Raw genomic sequence first — 26,156 nt, forward strand, 5'->3', positions numbered from 1 at the left:
CACCTCTTTCCTCTTAAAAGCCAGCACTGCTGCCATTCCTCATAGCTGTAGATGAAATACGTGGGCTAGCTGGGAGCTGGGAGCAGGCTGAGCGTGAACTCCCAGCTAACACTACAGGGCTACAGTTCAGGCAGATCACTGTAATTTCCTTTGCTTTACTGAGTGCAGAGTTTTCTTGTGGTCCCAACCTTTACCCATCTCATCGGCAGGAAAGTTTTCTCATTCTTATGAGATCAAATGTGCTGAGAACTTTGTACTTTTACTCCAGGCACCAGACAACCCAGGTAAAAAGATATCTTTGGGATTTATCTTCTGTTAACCAGAAGGACTTACTATCCTGTGCCTGAATAAGAGTTGTTTAAAGCGCTCCGGGCCCAAAGCTCATATTGACTACTGCAGGGCAATAAGAGTAATAAGAAATCAAAATAATATGGAAGAACAGCAAAACTAAGAGTCCCCATGGAGCTGAAACTCCCTCAGAAACATGAAAACAAGTGGCTTTTAAACAATAGTTCCGTTGGTTTCTGAAAGCACCAGGAACCATTGAGAAGGATACAACCATGTTATCTTACTGCTGTCAAGTCCAAGCCCTGATGCACTTGACAATTTTTGAAGTTTTCAGTGAATTCAGGAAGAGCAGACTATGAAATTTACTTAAGAAGCAGATAGTACACTCAGTGAAAGAAAACATGTAAGACTTATTTGGGATCTGAAGAGGGGAAAAAAGGAAGCAAAGCAGTGGGAGATCCTGTGACTGATCTAAGCCTGAGTATCCAAATTAGCAGTATTTTGCTGATAAAAGAGCAGTTGTGATTGAATCCCAGAAGAAAAACACAGAAGACAACGGAGAAAACCCAAATTAACCTATGGTGAGCTTTATATGTGAAAAGATTAAATGAATGAAGAATGCAAAATTTAATTAAAATATCAGAAAATCAAAAGTGTTGATCAAAGTGGTCTTTGTCTTGCAGTTCAGTGACAAAATGTGGAAAACTCAGTTGCCTACTGCATTTCCCTTACATGGTTCAACTCAGACTCTGATGTCTAATATGTCATAGATGCTAAAAAATACTGAGCATCACTATGTTCCAGCAGAAGAGAGTTTTTTCTTCCTAGATGGATACAGGAAGTTTCATGTCTCTATTTGCCACAGATCAATTTCATTTAAAACCAACCGTACTCCAGTTCTTACCACTGTCAGAAGACACCTGACAAATTTTGCCTGGAGAATAAGATTTTCTTTCTTTAGTTGCACAATTATGATTTGAGTTCTGGGCACAGCCCTGGGCGAGACTGATGCATATACTTTGAAGGAGGCTACGTAATCTTGCTATCTGAACTGGAATGCAAGCGCGTTTCCCCAGACCCTTAGTGAGGTCCTAGATGCATGACATTTCCCAAATTCCTTGAGGATATCCAATAATCCGTACCTTACCAGTCTTCTGGTCTCTTGGGAAGCAGCTGCAGAGCACTGCCTCCTATTCAGCAGAGTTTGGGGAAAAAAAATACTATTCTTCATAAATATATGCTTCAGATTATTCATAAAATTAAAAAAAAAAAAAAAAAAAACAACCAAAAACTAAAACTGTGCCATAGGGACAGTGCACATTATGCACATATATATCTAAGTAATGCAAGGGAAAGTTTAACCTACATGCTTATTCCCTCAGCAGTTTTTCAGTTTCCATTGGCTGTTTCAATTCCTGCATTAGCCCCCTTCCCCTCAATTCCCTACGGTCGGTTTTCTCTCTGCGTTGTAATACCCCTCCTGTCTCTGCCTCTGATTTTATGCAAATGTGGGTTATCTGGGGTGATGATTATAGAACTGAAAATAAAGAAATACAATAGTCCTGATCTAGAGCATTAGGCTCAAAGTACAGTGGATCACTACCTTCTCTGCTGGGAGCATTTCTGGGCACTTAGCTGCACGTTCTGCAATTCGTGTCTTTCCTCCATCAGATCCTTCAGATCTCTTCCATTTATGTGTGTCAGGACTGAATTGCCTCATAAGGCTATAGGGCAGACTCGTGCAACAGTCCAGCTCGCTGGGACTGCTGACTTGCATCCCAGATCCGTGCCCTGCCACAGGAATGATGTGATGCCAGCTTCCCAGAGCTCAATCTTCATGTAGTTAGTTGTACCTGCATCTAGTTAGTTGTGTCTGTGATTTGATTCTGCATTCTGCAAGTCTCCATTTTTTTCTGACATCAGCTTCTCTCATTATAGGCACTATAGTTCTCAGTTTTCTGTTAAGAAAAACATCCGCAGAGGAGGTGACAAACACTGTTGCAGTGGTGCCTCCTGTGATGAGTTGGTGAATCTGCCCCAGTACGACTGACAAATTCCGGTCACCGATGAAGTTACATGGAAAATTGTTGGTCTGTGAAATGTTTCTACGAATCCACCTCAGCTGTTCTCAGAAGATGAGGAACCCTGAGGAATTGCTAATCTTAATACTATGATTTGACCAACTTTGGCTCAAGGGATTGACTGATGGACCAGCTTTAACTGCCCATCTGCCAAGAGGAATGAGGACTAGAAAAATCCCAAGAAGGATTTTAGAGACACACAAAAAGCAGTGATGGAGAAGGATCACAGAACTCACAGGACAAAGAAACATGTACGTTCACGTGATAGGGAGGACCTGACTTAGCTAATGGATCAGCTCAAGATGCGGAAACACTGCCTTATTCAGAAAGCAGCAAGACAATTATCTAAAAGGGTGCTAGAGGACCTGCTTTCAGCCTAAATTATGTACCAGAGGAATAAGGAAAAGGCAGAGAGATGTATATAGGATTTATCACTTTTATCTTGTGCAAGATAAGGAGCAAAAGAGTTCAAAAAAACCTGAACAGAGCCCTCTGAGAAGGTATTAATAAACATATCCATGCCCTCCTGAATACTTGCAATGTAAAACAGCATGCTCACATACTTGCCAACAGTGATTTCTAGGAAAACATGTTTAAATTTGGGAAGTCTAAAGAGTTGGTGTTTTGTTTAGTGGAGGGAACAAAAACAAATGTTGTTTTGGATGAGCACAAATGTTTCATTTTGTGGGTTTTTTTCAATTCAGTCAACAACAAAAAATACTTCATTGCTAGCATCACTCACGAGTCAGGCTTATACACAGGAAAACAAAACCCATAAATTTATGTTCTCCTTTGTTGGGCTGGAGAAACCCTAGGGGAAACTATGTTTGACAGGCCAAAAAAAAAAAAAAAAGAAAGAAAACAGAGAGGAAAGAATTCTTATTCTTATTTTAAAATCTCTAACGGGATTAAAGTGATGGGGAACAAATTACTACAAACCTCAGAAGCTGAGGACTTCCAACTTCAGGTGTGCTGGTGCTTCTATTATGAGCCCCCACTTCAACTGTAATGAGAAAAGAAATCGATTTTCTGTTTTTATGACTTTTTAAAGGTACATTAATGTTCTGCATAACTGAGTATTTGCATGGTACTTTATTATGTGAAATACCATTAATTTCAATGGGAGTTTGTGTAGTATGGTAACGATGTCATTAAGGAGGGCTGTTAAACTCATTGGGCTATATACCATCCTGAATTACACCTGTACACCCCACTCCCCCCGACCACCGTGCCCTCTCCCACACCTCTGTGCCTGCGGCATACAGCAGGGGACAAAGACCAAAGCCATGCAGCTGCAGCTGATGACTAACATGTAGGAAGTTTTGAGACATAGCCCATGTTATATCCGTCTGCGCAAGAACGAGATTTGTCCAAAAGACATTTCCAGACCTTTACTTTACTGTGTGGCTGTGTCATGGGTCGGAGTGGCTTCACTTAGCACTTTATCCTAAAATGCCACAGGTTTATTCTCACAACACCTTTGTGAAGAAGAAGAAGAGCAAGTTAATTCCCCAAAGTGGAACTGATGCACACACAGAAGATACGATGTGCACATAACAAATTCCGCCAGCAGCCCGAGCACTGAGAAGCACTCTGGCTAGAGGCTGTTTTCCAGACCCATTACTGCTGCAACCAGTACGGATATCAGTATATGACATGTTTTACAGGTGACTATTTCCATTTTAGTCCATGGATAATAATAACTTGCATGAGGATTTGCAAGACTTTGTCCCTTTAATGTTTAGGGATTAAATTGCATCTTCAGGAAAAGCTTGAAATAATGGGTGGTGAGTAAGCTGCACCATCTTTGAAGTAGCTCCAGGAAGTATTGTGCTCAGCATCGCTCCTCTGAAGTATTGTCAAGCCTCTTTCCTGTGTGTGCTGAGCCGAGGGAAGAAGGCACGTTTTCCTTCCTACCCTATCCATGCTGGTTGCCTTGAAGAGAAGAGAGAAATTGGTATAGGCTGGAGAACAAGAGGCTGGAGTGCAGCCCTGCAGAAGGGGATCTGAGGGTTTTGGTTGATGATAAACTCAATCTGGGTCAACAATGTGCAGCCGAAAGGGCCAACCATATACTTGAGGTGCATTAAGCACAGTGCAGCTAACTGGTCAAAGAAGTGATTGTCCCACTATACTCAGCACTGGTGTAGCGTCACCTTGACCACTGTGTGCAGTTTTGGGCTCCACAATATAAGGAAACAAAAATTTTAAAACGTGCCCAAAGGAGCGCAACAAAGATGGTGAAAGGACAATAGGTCATATCTTATGAGGAGTGGCTGAGGATACTAGGTTTGTTCAGTCTAGAGGAGACTGAGGGGTGACCACAATGCTGTCTACAACCTCCTCAAGAAGGGGAGCAGAGAGGGAGGTGCTGATCTTTTCTGCCTGGTCTCTGGTCATAGGACATGAGGGAATGGGGAATGGCTTACAGCTGCATCAAGGGACGTTCAGATTGGATATTAGGAAAAAGTTCTTCCCTGAGAGCGTGGTCAAGCACTGGAACAAACTCCCCAAGGAAGTGATCATGGCCCCAAGCCTGTTGGATGTTCAAGCAGCATTTGGACAATGCTTTTAGGTACCTGATTTAACTTTTAGGTTGCCCTGTGAGGAGTCAAGAGTTGGACTCAATGATCCTTGTAAGTCCCTTCCAACACAGGATATTTTATAATTCTGTGGAAATACAGCCCCATCCTCAACTTTCCACTTGTCTTAGATTCAGCATGGCAGAATGGACGAGGAAGCAGCAAGGGTTGGGTATGAAGTTCTCACTTTCTGTCTTCACATCATGGCTTGCAGCCTAAGTCATCTCTTTGACTTCAACCTCTGTCCTTTCCTCTTTCCCAATAAAGGGCTTTGCTTTAGGATGGTTTCTTCCTGTCCCATTGAAGTCGGTGAGAGTTTTGTTAATAACTTCAGCAGAAGCAAGATCAAGCTCTTTATTTTTCTTCTCTTTTTTTTTTGGTGGTATCTAATTTGGGTTGCAGTTGTACTGATTGACAGCTCCACTACAACTGCATTGAATTGCTGCCCAAATCAGTAATCTACTTTGGTGTCTTAATTAACTAGAGTCAAATTTGAATTGAATTGCTTTTCTTGGAGATCTTTTAGGGTGACTGTCAATCCAAAGGTAAAGACTTTTATAAAATTGCTGGTGCTTTTTATTTTGTACAATTGCTTTAGATAAAGATATTTTTCTTCATCTCTTACCTCTCAGTACTTACATTTTCTTATTTCATATTCCCTTCTATTTCCTTTTTCATTTTTAATATATTCTTTTCTCCCTCTTATTTTTTAATTAGCCTTCTATTTGAATTTAATTATTTTCTTCTCTTTCAGCTAACTCCTGTCTTACACAGCACACTATCTCACCACCCCCTTCAATAAAGCTCTGTCTCTCAGCTTCACCTGCCTCTTTTAAGTCTTGAATGTCTAATTTATTTTATGCATTTCTAATCCCCCCCCAATAATTCTTTTTTAACTCATGAGTTTCCTTTCCAGCCACAGGGCCTAGGTTTCTCCCCTTTTGCTTCCGTTTCATCAATGCAATGCTGTAGAGCAGCACAAGATCTATACCCTTCCAGTGTAGAGAAGAATCAGTCCCACAGAGCAAACCCAGTAGAGAAAACTTGGATGTTTTCCTAGGCAAAACTGGGATGTTTCCTTTTGAACAGACTGGGAAACAACTGTTCAAAGTATGACAAATAATGGGAAAATTTTTCACATTCTTGATCCCAGAAAGGTGGAAGAGCACTGCAATAAGCAGTTAATAAATATTCCTGGCCTTTATCCATTCCCTACCAACTTTTCTCTTACCGCTCCTCTTCTTCCTACAAAATTCGCATATGCTGTCTCTCTTGGGCACAGATTCTGATCTTGTTTTTACTGCGTTTACACTGGCTTCACTGCACTAATTTCTGTTTCATTTCTCTTGAGTTATCCAAGCTTAAGCAAGAGCGGATTCAGGCTCTCTGTTGGGCTGGGATTTTCTTTTTTTTTTTCTTTTACTTTTTAAATTAGATGTCCCAGCTGATCTTGAACAGCTGGCTTTTTTCATTTCAGGACTAGCTTAAGTCTGCACTCCCCAACAGCATACACCAGTTATCAGTTAATGAGATGACTTGTACCCTTGTCCACACTTGCATCACTACAGCTGCTTAAATGAGCTGATGTGCTGCAACTGAGGATTAAACCATCTCTTTCAATCCTGCATGCACTGCAGCACAAGCTACTCACTCCAGCAACCACAGAAGAGATTGCGGTCCTGGGAAAGTCGAGATGAGCAGAAACCCTTGTGCATTAAAGATAAAGCAACTTCAGCAGCGGAAAAATGAAAAGAGGAACACATCCTCTGCCTGCTGTTCAGATGCTGCTGAAATCCCCTACCTGTTTTTTCCAAAATGTACGTTGTTATGTATATTTTCACATCCTTTTTTAATCCACCCACCCATGCTTCATTTTTGAAAGGAGAACTGTGAACATACCAGGGTTAAAAAGGATACTCCAACATTCATGTCTGTTGACTTCACTATTCCAAAGCCATACTCATACAGGATAGGAAACATGTTCTAGAAAAACAAGAAAATACCTACTGTTAGAATATGATCTTTGGGACTTCATACTTCCAGGGTGAGCTAACAACTTTTGTACCATGAAGCTTGAAGAACAGTTATTTTTATAATAATGGTACATTTGCTGACTCCACAAGGAAATCACAAATATTGGGATATGGTTTCAGAGGATCTAATCCAAGTGTTGGTCCCATGCTGAAGAATATTCAGCTATAAATGAATACCTGGTCATTTAAACTGGGGAGTTGAAGATAATTACATACATCTTTTAGTTGTTATTGATTACAGAAACACCACAACCTAACCCTTTCAGCCCTAGGGCTAACTAGGTTCAGATGTACCCTCTGCGTTCTACGCAGACCGCATAAACGAAGATGCCTTAAGGAAGGATTGGAAATTTGGATCCATTTATCAGTGCAAAGGTATACTTTGTTCAGAGAACCTGAATTAGTTGTTCCATTTCTATGTTACAGAGACAAAATTAATAACATTTCTTCATATGTGGAGGCAGCATTTGCACTGAGGTGATTATACTTGCCAAAACAAGCAAAAGCCTCAGTTGCTGAAGATATTTTTTTATTATCCACTATTACTCCCTTCTCTGCAAAAATTCTGGTTTAGGTTTCTTTGACTTATTGCAGCAGAAAGCTACAACACCTCTCTTCTAAGTAGCTTTATGTAGTACCAAGACTGCAAGATTCCAACACAGCTCTAGGCACCTGCGAACAGACAAACCCATATAGCCACTCAACCCTGAAAGATATTTATACCAATGCAAAACAAATGTGTTATACTACCACTCTGGTTTGATGGCAACTGAGGTCCATCAGTTAATCAATTGTGTGGAGCACCAAAATAGTACTGAAGGGACACAGCAGTCCCTGCCCTGGCAACATCGTGAACTACTTTCCCATCCCTTCCATGTTACACTTGTGTGAGCTCTACACATAAGGAACAAGTCTTCAGGCTTAGAAAGGATTCAAAATAAAACCCACACCAAAACAAAAACGCCATTGTGTACTTTCTGATTAATTTTTGAGTGCACCTGAAGCAATTACAAGAGTAGTAATGACATTCTTCATAAAGCCTGTCCCTTAATGTGCGTTATAATTAGGGGAAACTTGGATCCCAACAGACATGGTCTCTAAAGACTTGGGGGATTTGGGGCAATGTGAAAGGGAAGGGGGTAAGGCCATTGAACATAGCCAAAGCACCTCTGCCTATCCCTCTCAGCACAGACCAATGCAAATATGTGGTCTGAAAATTAACACAGCTAGGAAGGAAACATCCCACAGGGAGAATCAATACCCAGCAAAGGATAATGGGAACCCTGTGCAAGCAGCTGTGATCTGCCCTCTGAACATTAGCACCTGTCGAGGACAGCAATCAATGCTGGTCAATGGGCAGCTCTCCTTACAGCTCAATTCACACAACGATCGTTTGCTTGAACCAACCCGGTGGCACCCCATGCTGCCAAATGGTGTCCCTTTCTTCCTAAATGCAGACAAACAATGACTTCCCCAAATAACTGGTACTGCTCTTTTTAATCTTTCCTCCCTCCCTCCCTTCTGCTTTGGCCTTTTTGCAGTATACAAGGAGGATCCATAGAATCCTCAGCTAGAAGCTAAGTGAACTTCAGAATGTGTTCTGCCACAGAGTCAAGGCACGACAGGCACTTCGATTCAGCCATAGCGAGGAATTCGGGCTTAACCATTTCTGTTGGTACTGTGTTTGTCATGTATTTTATGATTATTATTAAAGAACCTTTTTTATTACCCTTTCAAGGACAGTGAGAGCGCAAAACTGGAGAGGCTCAGAGTGGGTTGGAATTCGAATCATTCTCCATAGGACAGAGAAATTTTGCAGGCAGTGACCTTTATGCCCGTCTATAGCTGTCTAAGTTGCATCACTGTTAAGAGCATTCTTGTCACAGCCTTTGTGCGTGTCTCCATACAGTAATATAGTAAAAAGAGAAAAAAATGGATGTAAGCAAAGAGTCGTGATGCTTTCATCGAGTCCACTGGGCAGAATGAGGAATTAGTCTGATGTAGTCAGCAGCAGGTCCTGAGAACGTTTCTTTCACTCAGAAAGACCTTCTTGTTTCTGGTGCAAGTAGTAGCAAACAATATCAAAGTCTGCAGATTTGTTTTAGAAATCTGAAGCATGTCATTTTGACCCATGACTGTATGACTCCTCCTAATAGTCTCCAAACTCCGTTGTGCTTTATTATCCCAAGATACTTTGAAATACATGCAGGAAGCTGAACTCTAAAGAGATCAAAGCCTCATTCCTCTAAATGGCATGTGCCTACTCGCATGCTCAAAATTAAAAGTGTGCTGCATTAGACTGGGGTCTGTGAATCTGCTCTAAATACTAAAAGCGAGAAAGATGTCTCCAGAAGTTTGCAGGAAATCATAGTAGCCACTAAAAATTACTCCGGATCTTGCGGTTCCCAGTCCCGTGCTCTCAGTATAATAATATCCAGTTTCCCACTAGAGAACCCGGTAGCATTAGCAAGCACAGAAATGCAGATTGAGCTTACTGAGATGCCAGCTAGGGCTCTGAAAGGTAGACAGCTGAGCAGTGTACTGGAAAATGACCAGATATATTTAAACAGGCACGATCCAGTTCACTACGTTCTGAACTGATGCCAAAAGTTCAGGGGCATTGCGAGCACATCTTACGCAAGGGACAGACGTTTCTGCCATCTAGTCCTGGTACTGAGCACAGCCGAGTGGAGAGCAGGGAGCAGAGGGCAGAGGATATCCTACAGTGTTCTTTCAGACTTGACACAGATTTCCATTTTGTCACGTTCTTAGCATGTGTGTTTATTTTCCTTGAATATTCAAGCATTTGGAGCTTTACAGTTGCCAGAGCTTATGAAAAGTGCATATTTAGCTCAAAGAGTTCCCAGATGTGAATTTCAAAATGACACTGTGTTGATTAGCTATAGAAGGCAGCCAGTCAAAGAGCAGAAACAACAACATGTGACTTGGCATTCCCCAGACAGCCAGAAAATAGTCACCCATTTAATTTTTCATGAATTGTCCAAAATCTGGGAGTACAGCAAAAGTTAAAGGCATGAACAAATGTTTCTGTTTCCTAGTCCTCACCTAATGTCTTACCCTATCATCACTGCTGTTTCCTCTCCTGTTGGGAAAAGTCTTGAGAAGACCTGGGGGGTCATCTGAAAGCAGTAGCCAGGACGTCAAGGTTCCTCCATCACTGAAGCTATCCTGCTACGGAGACACCTGGGGCTCTGCCCCACCTCTGGGGGGGGGAAATGAAATTAGAGTGAAATGCGTTTATTTTCTCTTGATGTTATGCATTGTTTGCAGCTGATCATTCATCATCAGAGCTCACCCCTATGAATGATTCATGAGGGGACAGCTGTTCCCAGGGCCTCAGCTCCTGAGCTCCACATACCACAGGAGGCATCCCCAGGCTGGTTATGCGAGAAGTTGAGCACCTGAGAAGTGCTGAGGCCTCTTCAGCTCAAAGGGCTCCATATTTTTTCAAATGAAGTCAAGGCTATAAGGCACCCTAACAGTGCAAGGGGGAATGGAGTGGGTAAGTAGATCACACGTTGAAATAAAAGGTGCTTCAAGCTATACAATAAGCCAGGCTTTAAGGAGAAGTAGTATTAGCATCAGCTCCAAACACTGGGATTCAATATCCTGTATGGGATTCTTCTAGCTTCTGCAAAATGCATCCATAAAACACACAAAAATTCATTAAAATGTTGACATATTTTGGAGATATTATTTGGTTTGTGTCCTATTTTTCAACAAAAGGTCTATACTTAAACTGCAGGTACTACAAGGAAAGAGTAAAGACAGTTTTCATATCAATTTCTGATTTGCTTCTGAGTCTCATCTTTGTATAATAAGCTGTATGTCTCATACTTTCGTGCACAGCATGTGTAGCACTTTCTACTGCAGACAGAACTAAACTTCTCCTAATGAGGTTTCCAAGCTTTAAATTAATGAATCACGGAGTTTTCAGAGTTGGAAGGGACCTCTAGAGATCATCTAGTCCGACTCCCCTGCCAAAGAAGGATTGCCCAGAGCACATTACTCAGGACTGCATCCAGGCGGGTCTTGAAAATCTCCAGAGAAGGGGACTCCACAACCTCCCTGGGCAGCCTGTGCCAGTGCTCTGGCACCCTCACCGGAAAGAAGTGTTTCCGTGTATTTGAACGGAACTTGCTGCGTTCTAACTTGTGCCCACTGCCGCTCATCCTGTCACTGGGAACCACTGAAAAGAGCCTGGCTCCATCCTCCTTCAACCTACCCTTTAGATACTTGTACGCCATAATAAGGTCTCCCCTCAGCCTTCTTTTCTCCAGGCTAAATGTAATTTAAAAATAATAATGGTAATGTAAAAATAATATCCTCCCTCTTTCTTTACTATTACCTCAACAGAAGGGGAAAGACATAAGAGAGAATTTAAAAATCTACTCAAAAAAAGCACAGTTGGTAATATTACAGTAATTATTATAACAAATCAGCTATTTTTTCAAATACAATGACAATTTTGCCTTAAGAAAATAGGAAACTGGCAGTAGAACTGAAATGGCAAACAATTTCTGCACTGTGCATGGACATTGCACAAATCAGGAACGTATCTTATGCCTTTTTCCTCTTTCTTGTGTCCTTGCCCCTTTTTTTAAAAAAAAAAAAAAAAGAAAAATTACTTCCAAGATCATATTCTACTAGCAATTTTAGGAAATCCCTAGATCCCAGCAATTGCGTGGAAGAAAGATTGGTGCTACTCTTCCAAGCTCCATACACATAATAAGATTGAATTGACAAAATCTGACTCCATTCCTAATAAACAGCACAGATGTTTAGAAGACAAGAGAAAATGTTACATAGAATTTGGGTTTCAAACTCTTTAAAATCACTTTCATTGAAAAAAAGCATCACAGACTGACATTTCAAAAAATAGTCCCTAACTGGAAAGCCTCTAAATCTACAGCCCAGGTTTGGAATTCACATATCACTCCTTTCTTTAAGGAAGAGTAGTTTACACCAATGCAGAGTGTTTATTTTATTTTATTTTATTTTTTATTAATCATACAGCCTTTGTGTCAGATGTTCTTTATCCTATTTGGATAGTACTTTCTCTCAGCCTCATTCTGACCTTTCACTCATCCCACCACAAACTCAGTCTACAAAGTATTCAAGGTTATTTATACCACAATCATTGTTTATACAGAAGTGGGCAAGGGAAATTCGGTTGTTTGTAAATGCAGGAGGGCAATTTAAAATAGAATGAATTTCAGCTGCAGTGCTGGAATTCTTTAACGTGCCTCCATAAGAGATGTACAAACCACTTACTCTGCAGAGAACAAGGTTACAAGTCGCACATCATACATACACTGGAATTACATGGTTTGTGGTAGACCTCTCTGGTGCCAGAGCCAAACTCTGTTCTCAATCTCCGGAGACAATGGGCTTGTGTTGATATAAGGTTGCAGAATATGACTTTAAGTCAGTAAGCAGGCACACCAGACAAAAAAACAACAGGCCGCTGCAGACATATGTCCTTGATCAGATATTACTTGCACATGGAAATCATTTTTAGTTACAGAAGAAAGCATTTTGTTGTCTCCAGAAAGACCAATACTATGTCTAGGCAGCCAAACGTTAAGTAGCTCCTTGGAAACAGCAATGGTCATCTTTGCTGTAACGGAAGAGAACCGTAGGAGGATTTCCCAGGGGGAGAGGCAATGTCTCTATCCACCTTTTGTCCCATTAACAACAGTTAGTGCAGTTCAACCTCCTCATCACATAGAGCTGTGGCACCAACATCATCATACCTGCATGCAGCTCAGAGAATTAATTATACAGCTCTCTGCTTCAGGGAGTTGGAGTCAATGATCCGTATGGGCCCCTTCCAGCTCAAGTTATTCTATGATACTGTGATTCTATACTTTTCAGCTTGCTTCAGATAACATTTTCCAGTGACGAAAGTCCAAAAGGATGGACTACCAAAGCATTATTCGTTTAATAAACAAGCTGCTATAGGATTCTTTCTCAGGCTCATATTGCTTTAATGAAGATCCCTTTCAATGATATGGTGAGAGAAGACCAAATTTGTAGAGAACAGTAGGATCCTTGGAAGTGAAACAAGGGCAATTCCTTCAAGTACAGTGTGGCTATAATATAAAGCCTCTCCTCTTCTCAGTACCCTTCAGATTCCAACTGTGTGCAGAACATGATACTATTATCTGTAGGAAGAAAAACAAAGAGAGAAAGAGTGGTTGGTTGTCTGGAACAAATTACAACTGTAAAAGGTAAGGCATAACAGAGCTCAGAAACCATTAATATTAGATATGTTGTGTATGCCCATGCTGGTCACTCTCTGGGAAACATATTCTTCTCTAGCAGTTGTTGAAGTCCTATATCCTGTATCCTCACTACGAAAGATCTGATTCAAGCTGAACACTACCAGATTCACACATACTAAATTTTAAGTGCTTCAACTCGTAATTACTGGCATTACTTCTTATTATTTAATGTTGCAAGGATTTTTAATGATGAAAAAAATTTGCTCTTGGATAACATTTATCTGTGGATTTGCATGCACTCTATCCAAGAGAGATAAAATAGAGCACCAATGAAACAAAGACTGTAGATGAGCTCCTGAGCAGAGTTGAGGTTAGATCCCTCAATTCACTACCTTGTTCCTGGATCACCCTGCCAGTGGAATTCAAAATTATAGAATTCATGGAATCATTTAGGTTGGAAAAGACTCTTAAGGTCATCCAGTCCAACCGTAAGCCCAACACTGTCAAGTCCACCATTAAACCATGTCCCTAAGCACCACATCTACACATCTTTTCAGTACCTCCAGGGATAGTGATTAAACCACTTCCCTGGGCAGCCTGTTCCAATGCTTGACACCCCTTTTAGTGAAGAAATATTCCCTAATATCCGATCTAAACTTCCCTTGTCACAACTTGAGGCCATTTCTTCTCATCCTATCACTTGCTACTTGGGAGAAGAGACCAACCCCCACCTCGCTACAACCTCCTTTCAGGTAGTTGTAGAGAACTCTTGGAGAACATCAGTTGTGACTGGTTGCCAACTGGGTTTAACTCCATTCACCACAACTCTATGGGCTTGGCCATACAGCCAGGTTTTATACCCAGGGAAGAGTATACCCATCCAAGCCATAAGCAGCCAGTTTCTCCAGGAGAACGCTGTGGGAAATGGTGTCAAAGTCCAGGTAAACAACATCCACAACCTTTCCCTGATCCACTAAGTGGGTCATCTTGTCATCAAGGAAATCAAGTTAGTCAAGCAGGACCTGCCTTTCATAAACCCATGCTGACTGGGCCTGATTACCTGGTTGTCCTGTGTGTGCTGCATGATGGCACTCAAGACGATCAGCTCCATAACCTTCCCAGTCACCAAGGTCAGACTGACAGGCCTGTACTTCCCCAGATCCTCCTTCTGGCCATTCTTGTAGATGGGCATCACAATTTCTATCCTCCAATCAACTGAGATCTCCCCAGCTAGCCAGGGCTGCTGATAAATGATGGAAAGTGACTTGTGAGCACTTCTGCCAGCTCCCTCAGTACTCTTGGCTGGATCCCATCTGGGCCCATAGACTAGTGTATATCTAAGTAGTATAGTAGGTCGCTAACCATTTCTCCTTGGACTATGGGGGGTTCATTCTGCTCCCCACCCCTGTCTGCCATCTCAGGGGCCTGGGTACCCCAAGAACAACTGGTCTGACTATTAAAGACTGAATCAAAGAAGGCATTAAGTACCTCAACATTTTCTTCATCATTTGTCACTATGCTTCCCCTTGCATCCAATAAAGGATGGAAATTCTCCGCTTGTTGTTAATGTATTTAACACCTTTTGTTGTTAATGTATTTATAGAAACATTTTTTGTTGCCTTTTACAGCAGTAGCCACATTAATTTCTAGTTGTGCTTTGGCCCTTCTAATTTTCTCCCTGCATAATCTCACAATGTCCTTGTGGTCCTCCTGAGTTGCCTGATCCTTCTTTCAAAGGTCATAAACTTCCTTTTTTTCCCCTGACTTCCAGCCAAAGCTCTCTGTTCAGCCAGGGTGGTCTTCTGCCCCACCAGCTCATCTTTCAGCACACAGGGGTGGCATGGCCCCGCAACTTTAAGATTTCTTTCTTGAAGACTGTCCAGCCTTCCTGGACTCCTTTGCCCTTCAGGACTGCCTCCCAACAGACTTTGTCAACCAGGGTCCTCAACAGGACGGAGTCTGCCCTCTAGAAGTCCATGGTATCAGTTCTGCTAACCGCCCTCCTTACTTCTCCGTGAATCGAAATTTATCATTTCAAAATCTATCATTTCATGATCACTATGCCCAAGATGGCCTCCAGCCATAACATCACCCACAAGTTCTTCTCTGTTTACAAACAACAGGTCCAGTTGTTTGTGAACAACTTCCCTGGTTGGCTCACTCACCAACTGTGTCAGGAAATTAAAGCAACCAGCCTGGTTATAGACCTCTATGCCCAGGACTGACCTGTTTTCCAGTGTACTTGGGTGATCTAAGAGAGATCCTACAGGTGTTGCCTCCTTTGAAGACTGATGAAGAAGAAGAATGCTGTGCATGTAAAGGACATGAATGGAAATACTTTGAACTAATTTGCACAGCAGTGTGTTCATACTGACGTATGAAATATCTGTGGACTTGAAGCATTTTTCTCTGATGCTTAATAATCCTTGTATCTATGGCAAACTAAAAAATTGAAAGGTCAGGTTTTCTTACAGTAACATTAACTACAATTTTTTCTTCATAATGTTTACATTTCTGTTCCCACAATGAAGGGTACTTTCTCACCCTTATTGAACACAGTAAATATTTGAGACAGAACTGAAATAATTCATTCAGACAGATGCATATCTCAGAAGAAAATCTAGCTGCATGAAGGCAGGTTAGAAAGATAATGATTCTGTAGGTGCTGTTGTTCACTTCCTAAAATATCACTTATCTTTGTGAAGAATTTGTCCTAGAATAATCCAGACTCTTTTTCCATATTACTGGTACGCTTCTGTGCATATATTTATATACAGACTGTCCTCTGGATGTTCAGTCATTTGCAGAGATGTGTATGTACTGTGGCTCTTTTAAAGACCACTAATTCCTGCAGGAGAACTAACCCACTGCCCGCTAACCTACTGGCAAGCATCACTATGGGAGACAAAACCTCACCACTGCAAACAGATGCTGAAACTACTTCAGATCCACTCTGCCACTGTGAATGTTCTCTCTGTATAACAAGGGGCAAAGAAAATTGCAAAGCAGAGGTTGAACTAAACGACTTCCTAAGGTCACTTGGAACCTGAATTTTCCTATGATCTTATGACAGGTGGCAATGTGGTACATGAGACAGATACTGCTCCTACCGCATAAACCTGAGGATTTACTGTCTATTATTACTAAGCTGTTGTTACAGTTCTGCTATCTGATGTGAGGTCCTGCATGAACTAACAGCCTGATCATGTGAATTGCCTTCCTCTGATATGCTTTTCCACATAAAATACTAATATATTTTTATTTATAATTTATATATTTATAAATCATAAATAATATGAATCATTATATAGGCTCACACAAAAAAAAATCCCGTGAAGACAGTGTGAGCTAAACTAAAACCCAAGCAACTCTTTGACAATTTAGCAACGTCTGTGCACTGTGCTACGTCCTTAAAGCAGAAGCCCACACATGAAGAGAGAGCATGAGGTGCCTTTCCTGGGACTTTACGGCAGTCAGGGCTGTACTGCCAGGAACAGCACAGCTCTCAGCCATGTTCAACAGTTGTGCAGCACTGCTTTGGAGCAATATCAGAACGGGACCCCCCTCTATGACAAAAATAGGGCTGACAAAGTTGTGGAAGGAGCCAAAGCTTAACAACAGATACAGCGCGTGGCAAAAGGGAATACCGCTCTGAGAGTAACATAAGATAAGATTACGGTCATACAGCATTGCTGTTTGCAGGAAGAGAGATGTTACCCCTCCAACACAGGCACACACACACATTGTAATGAACCACAGATTAAGCGTGACGTTATTCCTGCGGATTAAAAGGGCTGTTGCAGAGTAGGAGGCTGTGGGGGTGGTTGTCCTACTGCTAACAGCACCAGAGTTGCCTCGTTTCACTTGAGGGAAGGAATTCCATTACATTAACAGATGTGCTCAAAAAGCCACTTTCCCCACCTATGCTGTGCTTGCCATCACGAACTCAGCCCTCAGAAATTAACTGTATCGGATTATTTCAATAAACAGCCCTCTACCTGGTGTCAGTGGCCAGGCACTCAAAATCCAGAGAGTGATCCAAAGCATGCACACTTCAATGGAAAGACATGCCCTGACTCCCGTCCTGACTCACATGGGCTGAGGCTCAGGCTCTTAGAGTCTGCACATGACTGGTAATTTTTAAATGATTACAATGAAAGGAAAGACTGCCTTTTTAATGCCCAAGCACAACAGCTGCAATGTCATTGGGGTTGTGTTCTGAGATGCTCCTAGACTGCAGCCCAAATAAGTGTCTTAATGATACTTTGAAAATATGTAAAGCACTTCTTTTATATGCAATGACAATTCTGTCTGGGCACATCGTCTGTTTGTCCAGCCAGAACAGAATTAGAATTAATGAACCAGATCCTACTCCGATTTGCACAACGCGCAGCTACAGTAAATGCAATGAAGCTACACCATGTGTAAACAAGGGCGGACTTGGACTAAGTTATTTATGACAGTGACCTTACAATTACATAGCACCTTTCAACTCCAGTGGATCTCCAGGTTCTCTGAAAAGTGATGCACTGCACAAAGCTCTGCTCTGTTTACGAGGACCTGCTGTTTAACAATCCTTAACCAACAGCTCCAGAAAGCTCACGTAACAATAAAAGTTGTATCAAAGCTACAGAAAGAGTTTGGGGAAGTAGACTACAATTACTTGCTCAGGAATTCGGACAGTATGCAGGCACTTCACCTCTACTCCTGTAAGAAATACCTTTGGAGCCTTTAATGATCATACTTGATGATGGCCTTGTCTTGTTACCATGCAGATAAGACAACTTCTCTGGCATAGTGTCCCAAAGGTGACAGTTTGAGTCATTCAGAGGCAACACCAAATGATAGTCCAAAGGTGTATTAATGATTCAAAGAACTACCATTTCTTAGTTGCAGTAATTGTTATGTATGGTAATTATGTTACTAATTATGCTCTATATGGTAATTGCTACATATTGTAATTCATATGGTATAAAATATATCTGATGCTAAACAAGTAACAAAATATAGGCTAGGTTCTTGTCTTAAAAAAAATGGTAAACAAAATGAGTTTGCTGGGGTGCACAGCACCGTCTACAGAAAGGAACAGCTGAGGTCCTGTAATTTAGTACTATTGACATCTCAAAGGAAGCAGGTGACAAGCTAAGTGCAACGTGAACGAAAATAGTGATGGTTGACAAAACAGTAATAGCTGAGCGTATCGGTGGGGGGTGAATTAGAAACAGAAAAATGAACCAGTGTTACTTCCAGCATTTCTCTCATATTCCTACTGCCCTTATATTAGACCAGTGTAAGGTCAGCAGCATCCCAGACAGTATCTGATGTATCTTGGGATTATAATTGCTGTCCTGGTAGACATTTGGCTTTTGTGGGCTTTTCTAGAGTGGTTGAGGTATTATGCAGGAAGATACAGGCCCGTCCAAAGCTCTTCCAGTCTGAAAGACAATCTACCACTAATTTATAAACCCATGAGGGTAAAAAAAAAGAGCAACTGTTTTATTCCAAAACTCTTAGTTTTTTGTAGGCAATGTCTTGCTATATAAAGCAAGACAACCTAATGAATGATACCTGCTTGTCAGCACCCTGCACGCTGAGAGGTAGGCATTTCCACATACTAATAAGCTCATTAAAATCCGGAGGACAGAGAAGTTTGTAGCTCTTCCACATCCTGGCCTTTCACTTGGTTTTACATAGAAAAGGCAATTGTCCATTTTCTTCTTTCTTTCAGTGACAGTTCCTGTAATTAAAATGAGATTTGGGGAACAGGGTGCAGGATAGAGGGGAACGAAGTCAATATAAAAGCCCTGAGAAACTTTAAGAGGCCTCAGCTGCTCATTAGGCAACACCTACTCAGCCACCAGTATGCAGGTGAATAAGGGAGCTATACCTTGGGGACAAACAACAGATCAAGTGTGACACTCCAGCTTATTGGATGGAGAAGAGCCCCCTGGGAACTGGCAGCATAGTCCGTGATAGTAAAGTGACTTCAGTGAAGACGTATGGAAGCCAGCATATGGTTATGCCATCTGACTCCTTATTATACTTTAACGGACAGAGGTCTGGTAATAGCACGGGGTTATAATGCTACAGCAGCCCATAGCGTATGCGCTTTTCTCCTAGTGAAAATTTCTGTCTGCTTCATACACCTATCAGGCTGTGTCTGCCTGATTGACTACAGCAAGTGACTTTGGCAGGGCAACATACAGCCCTGAGGAGGAAGGGCTACCACATATTAATATAAGAATGCAGTTGATTACAATGTAAGCCGCTGAAAGTGAGCTGACTATAGCACAAGACTGGAAGAATGCGTCTGTCTGCAGGATCCCGCCGGGAGAATGCATCTATCTATACCTACAAGTGTGTGGCTGACTGCAGCCAGCTGTCATGCATTGGAGTGGTCTGGTGGGGTTGTCACCTATCAAACCATCGCACCCACAGTTATTGTGGGTTTAAATGCACCTCCCATCTGCCTCCCGGCAGCTAACTAGCGTTTGCCTCCAGCAAGCGAGGAAGAGGAAGGGGTCTCTCCGGCTTTGATTAGAAGTTTCTGAATCTCCCCTTTGACAGAAAGTTTTGTCCTTCAACTAGTAAATGCCGTTCGGCTCTTGTACTCAAGGGAATTATTCCATTATTAAGAATCTGATTTATTTTTAATAACCCTTCTGCTGTATATATAGGAACACCCTGGATATTATAATCTAAAAAAATCCCTAAGGGTAATTTGTTTTGAAACAAATATACTGCCTGGAATTTTTTGAATAGTGGACAGTAATCAAATGAGGTGCATTTTCTATATCTGATGTGTTGTAAGAATACGTTGAACTGTACAGGGTTTTTCATTTTCTTCTTCTGATATACACAGCAACATTTAAATAATAAAGCATCACAAAAAATAGATCTAAATAAATTCTTAATAAAGGACAACCAGTCCTGCAATCAGACCCGTCAGGCCCAACCCGCCTGAAAGCCAAAGAGTCCACCTGCTCTGAGCTGACTGCTATATTTATATGTGTATCAGACTGGGATTTGCCAGTTACTCTCTGCCCTCAGTTAACGGAGCTCAGCCCTGCGCGGTTTCAGAGAGGATGCTTAGGATAACTCTGGACAGGGCTGCAGCCATCCTCTCCAGCTGGTGCAGCATGCCTTCCCGTGCCCAGCTCCCCTTTGGAGCGATGAGCCTTTCCAGGCACCTGTCTTCTTGTCGGTGGAGCAGCCCACTGCCTTTCAACTCTCACCTTCCCTTTCCAGATCTCCTGCCCCAGAGGCTTCACATGCAAGCGTTAGCTGGCCTCATCTCTCTTTCTTCAGTACTGCTATGTGTGAGTCCATTTAAACATCCCAGGTTGGAGCTTTTGATATCACTCTCCATTTATATGGATCAAGTAGGCTGAGCTTTTTCCTCTTCAGTTGTATGAGCTATTAGTATGTGAATGTTTTGTCCCTTTCTTCCCCTAAAAAAGAAAGCTTAAAATGTTATTTGCTTTGGATTCAAGAAGTACAAACTCTACCACATGGCAAACACATGTGAATCCATATGCTAGCATGTCTGTAAAGCTGAGAGATTAAAGCCTGAAGCTTCTATTAAATGCTCTCCCTTTTTTCTTGCATGCAACATTTTTAGATTGAGCTCTAAATGTTCACCGACTCATGAATATTTTTGAGCCATCTCTGTTCACTGTGATAAATCATGCTGCTTGTGTGTTGGTTTAGTGACAGTTACCTGAAAATTTCTAATGTAAAATGGTTTATGGCCATCTGAGGGGAAAAAAATCTGTGATCTTTGCCTGACTGCTGGAACAGTATGACAAGAGGAAACATACTGTATTCAAGCCCCGCAGCATGCCAACTTTCTTTCTTTCTTCTAGAAATGGACAGAACTGAAAGGAAAATGACTGCTGGCATATTGTGAAAGTGCTTCCAAGTTTGTACAAGCTCCAGTGATAGATGCAAACACAGACAAAACCCTTCATAGGAAACAAAAAGTTTTGCAAAGAAATCTGAAAAATATCCTATGAAAGAAACAGAACTATCATGGTTCGTCCTTCCAACAAAAAGAAACAGATGCTCTCTAGGCTTATGTTCCAGAGTCAGATTTATTGTAGTTGCTAAACCAAATATAGATATTAAAGAATGTTATTCACACTGTAAAAAGCACATATCATATTTAAAGCAATGCGAAGAAACCATTTCTTCTTTTAGAGGTCTCCAATACAAGGATTGCCTTGTCTCCATGATAGTTAGCTACCTTGAATCACCTCACATTGCCATGGTGCCTGAGCATATGAACAGGCAGTTGCCTGACAAGTTACCCTGCGTGAACTGCTCTGTGACAGCAGCTTGTATGTACACTTCCGCACAGCCATAAATGCAGGACAGTCTGATTTAGCTGATCCCTAATGGCCATCAAATTCAACCCTTGAATTTGAGAACCCTCTGGGATGGGGAAAAAGTTGTCTTCCATTCAGGTGAAGAATGAGAAGGAAACTACCCACAGACAGCAGAGAGCCACCATCCCTCCCCATGATGTTGACTGAGCAGTAGCAACCTTTACCATCATCATCAGATATCTCAGATCACGTACCACGCCAGCCCCATGGTAATGAAAACAGAGAGATAGGGCTTTTAGTTCTTCCCCTGCCAGTTTTTCATCTTAAATCAGTCCTAAAAACTGCTGAGTTCTTCACAGAATAGAAGAGTTCTAGAGAAAAATGAAATTTCATTCCTTTGGAATGGAAATGTAAAAGGTAATGGAAAAAATTTCCTCCCACTGCTGGGTGGAAGTGCATTAGCGTAATACAGGATTCTGTAGTTCAGCTAATAAACTGTGTTTCTTTTCTTGATTAGAAGTAAATTGCACCATAGTTATACTACCACCATTAATACCACATCACCCCTCTGTGAATAGTTCAGCTCTGGGCTCTGAGTAAGACCTGATAAAGATTTCTTGCAGCGTGGAAACAAATTCCACAACCTATTTTAATGATCAAAGTCAGGAAATCTAGGCTCTTTTTTTTTCCAAAGGAATCCAAGGGAATAAACCCCCAAGATCCTACTGATTTTCAGTAAGATCTGGACATTAACTCCCTATAGATGCCTTTGAAAATATTAGCCTGAAGAGCTCAGCTAAGAGTGAAATTCAGCTCAGTAAATCTGGAGAACACCACTAACGTCAGTTGCACTGAGTGGGAAGGATGAAGGGTAATTACAGTCCCAGCTGCCAAATTCACCTTGGTTGCAAGTAATCATGATTTGCACTGGAATGAGGAGGTGGGGGAGACACAGGCACTCTGAAAATCAAGTCACTTTTATTAAATGGTAAAACATGGGCATAAGCACTTCATCTATATCTGAAAATCTTCACCTCAATGACTTGGGAAGGTCAGAGAGTAAATCTGTGCAGGGATGTGAATGACACCAAGACCATCCTGTTCCCCAACAAGCAGACCGTGCCTCCTCTTTTATTAAAGATATCATAGAGTACCTTGGTCTCTGCCCTGATTAGTACTTTTGCATCTTTTATAATTAGATAATGCTAACAATGAACTCCCATAATTTTACTGATGCAGACTGTTTGCATGGTTACATGTATTTGTAGTAAAAGTGTTGTTTATTAAACTATTCTTATACTATCATACCATTGCTCTTTATTAAACTATCCAACTGCTATTCTTTTATATGTATCTGATAAACTAGTGCATTAAAACAACCCCTCCCTTAGAAAGCGGTTATTTGCAGTGTAAGAGCAGAGTAGCGCAGTAATCCACCATCACCTGAAGCTCTCAGGGAACCTCTGCAAGGATGAAAGAAGGCGCAGGTCTTTGCAGCTGCAGCACTTCGCTCCTGACCCCCAGCCCTCTGTGGTTCCCTGTCCTTTCCGCGGAGGCACCCTGCAGAGGCACTGCTGCTCGGCACTCCAAGCGAGTTCTCAGGCCAGCCCTGCGGCAGCCGCTGCACACACTTGCTGTTCTAATTTGGAGGAAACTCCATCCTGGAGTGTTCAGTATAGGAAATAAGGAGACAAGATACTTAAGGCAAAAAATAGAGCTCCGTTGAGTCACCTACCATTCTTAGCATCAGAAGCCTGTCGCGGCCATTTTCATATTGTGGTACTAAACATGACGATCGAAACAGAATTGGCAGGTGGAATCAAAGAGAGTTACTAAGGAGAAAAAACACAGTCAGATTTACTGTTTTGCAAAGCTTTTGGCTCAGTGGCCCATTTCTCTGACTATTCTGCACATTCATCAAATTTTTTTCAATAGAAAAAGCACTCTATTGCTTGCAGGGGCCTGGGGCCCTCTCTGAAGCAGGCATGTTGGCTTCATAGAGCAACCACTGTCTAATAGATAATCACTCAGAAAAATTCAGTCCAGAGCATTTTATTGTTCTCATAATTGTTGTATCTGACCACCTTTAAGAGTAGATTAGTTGGAAGAAGTCGGTAAAGATTAATAAATTAAGGAATTAAGTAAACACACCTGGACTTTCTCTGCAGCACTCTGGCGACCAGTGATCTGGATCTAATCTCTTTCCTTCAGCGAAGAGAAAATTCAGCAGTGATTTGGATCTCAATCCAGATTTGAAAGTTAGATATTTAATAGGCCAGACTAAGTCCACGATCTGCAGACATTTGGAATTCAAGCAAGAATATGACTGGGAACAAAGCTATCTCTTCTTTAAATTAGCCACCTCTTTCCAATTTTCTCAGCTTGCCAGCTTCAGCCTGCCTCGAAACCAGTCACCACAGAGAACACCACACTTACCTGTTACTGACAATCTGTGCTTTGTATTCTTGCTGCTCTGTTAGTAGTCCAGTGTTCACATTGATTTAAAAAAAAAAAAAAAGAAAAGAAGAGAAAAGAAGAAAAGTGCCAACCTAAATTGCTTTTCCCTGAATCATCTAATTAAATTACCTCCCAACAGTAGCTGAGCTAATTGCTCTTCCCCTACAATTCTATATTCCCATTTCACCTTTGCTGGCTATTTTCTAACCACATTTCCTATCAGTTCCCCAGAAGAAACACTCCACCACTTAGAGTAATGTTCTCTTTCCTTGAAGGAGAGGCAAAGTACCTTGGAGCTCCTCCAGAGTTTTAAGGACCTGAAATGGAAAGTTCAATAGCACTTGTGAAGTTCAATAGCATTATTCCTTATTCTCATGTTTCCATACAGCCAATGGACCCCAATGGAAATCATCCTACTCATGTCCTTGTCTAGCAGTCAGGTGAATAATTCTGAAGAGTAGCTAGAAAACTCCAATTTTGGCCTGGCTGGGAGAGATCTTGTCATTTTGATCACCTCTCAGGCTTCTCCAGCCACAGGCATTTATCTAATATCCGAACTCAGCCACAACTCAGAGACTTGAAGCAGGAACTAATTCAGGTAAATTCAGGAGGAAGAGTCAGGGAAAGAGGGAAAACGTGCCAAAAGTCTAATTGGATTATCATGATGGCCCACTGTAGGCTTAAAATACATAAATATTGACCTGTTCTCCTGCGGTAGTCTTTACACAGTGCTGTCACACACTTCTTAGCCACAGACACTACCAACATTTCTCGAGTGTCCCAAAATGATTGTTACCACATGGGAAAAAAAAATGAGAAAATGCCTTCTTCATTAGCCAATCTCCAAAATTTTTCCTCAACTACCTGCAATATCAAGCTTGCTACGACAGGAACATCCTTCAGACAGATTTCCACAATTCTACACACAATCTTACTGAAATCAATACATGTGACACAGAGATAAGCGTGGACCTCACAGAATATCAGCCTTACTGCTCCCCTTTCAGGTACATGTTTGAGGTCAGGTTTGAAAACAATCAGCACATCAGTATGAAGAGGTCTATACTTCTACTGCACATTTTCCTTGCTTTTTGTATACAGAGAAATTATACATATAGTTTATGTGTAAGGTTTTCGGATGGTTATTTTCAGACTAAATGTTGCTGTCTAGATTATGTACAAAAAGGAGGAGACAATCCATTTTCTTTCTGTATTCTGACTCAATATAGTTGAGTCAGATGCTCTCTGGTTTATTCTGGCTACTAAATGCTTTTTTTCTTTCCAGATTTATATAGCACCATATTGATTTTAGGATCATAGTGATTTGTCAAGGATCACTCTTATTACCAGAATTTAAAGACTAGGGCCAGCAATTGGATCTCATGAGCAATCTTGGGCACATGGGTAAGTTTAGCAATGAACAGATTAATGGATATATAAATCTAAAGTTAAGATGGAAATTACATTCAATCATTTCAGGGGGAAAAAAAAAAAGGACATATTGTGCTTATTTGGAAACAAACATCCAAACATCTAGTAAAATCTACTAAAATCTTCAACCCAAAGAAAGGATATATTTTTCAGTTTACACCTCCCTGAATTATGAATATCCCAGGAAACTACCAAAAAGAACACCTATATAAAAGTCCCATTTTCAGCTGTGATAAATTTTGAGTGCCATCTTGCAAGACAAGAAAAATGGGAAGGTTGTTTCCATAAAGTTACTGCAACTGTGTAAGTTTTCAGTAGCCTGCATGGGTGAAATCAGTCAATTTAAATCAGATATGTCTGGCTAATAGTTATTCATAATAGTTTTATTTCTACCGATGGAGTGTGCCGGTGTGCGACATCCTGTTCTGATATGACGTGCCAAGTACAAACACCTCCTATAAAAATTCATCCATGGCTGTAGCGACTATAAATCTGACTACCTGAAAATGGCAGTCGCACTTCTGAAACTCAAGTAAACAATGCCAGTGGAGTGCTTCATAAAATATTTCCCCCCTCTGATCAGGACAAAGTCTTTCATGAAGTACAAAGAACAGGTGTGCGTGCGAGCTAAGTTGTCTCTATTGTTTTATAACAAGCCCTCTCATTTTTTGTACTTCAGCCCTATTTCCATTAAATGCAATTTAGCAGG

Source organism: Vanellus vanellus, assembly GCF_965231255.1.
Source record: "Vanellus vanellus genome assembly, chromosome: 3".
In the NCBI taxonomy this organism is placed as follows: Eukaryota; Metazoa; Chordata; class Aves; order Charadriiformes; family Charadriidae; genus Vanellus; species Vanellus vanellus.